This window comes from Psammomys obesus, unplaced genomic scaffold (assembly GCF_907164565.1).
Source record: "Psammomys obesus unplaced genomic scaffold, mPsaObe1.curated_primary_1811, whole genome shotgun sequence".
Classification (NCBI taxonomy): domain Eukaryota; kingdom Metazoa; phylum Chordata; class Mammalia; order Rodentia; family Muridae; genus Psammomys; species Psammomys obesus.
In genome coordinates this window covers 3570183-3570520 of record NW_026592890.1, presented here as the reverse complement: position 1 = coordinate 3570520, position 338 = coordinate 3570183, and positions in this window count along the sequence as shown.

Genomic DNA, 338 nt, shown 5'->3' with positions numbered 1-338 from the left:
ATTCCATGTTCCCGAGAAAGGGAGGCCGCGGAGCACGGCGGGCCGGCGACGCTCCTCAGCGCCGGCGAGGCCCCGGCATGGCCGCGGGGCGGGCGCAGCGGGCGGCACGGAGGCCGCCGGGGCGGGTCGGCGGCGGGGGAGGGGCTGGCGCGGCGCCTTCTCTGCTTCTCCGCCCCGCTCGGCCGCGGCCTCCACGCTCAGGCCCCGGTCCCCTCCACTCTCCACCCCCTCCTCCTCCTCCTTCTCTTCCTCCCACGGGCTCCTGGGTCGCCTCCCTGACGCCTAGGCCGCGGGAACCTGCAGCGCGCAGCGAAGACACAGGAGGAAGCGCTGACCGC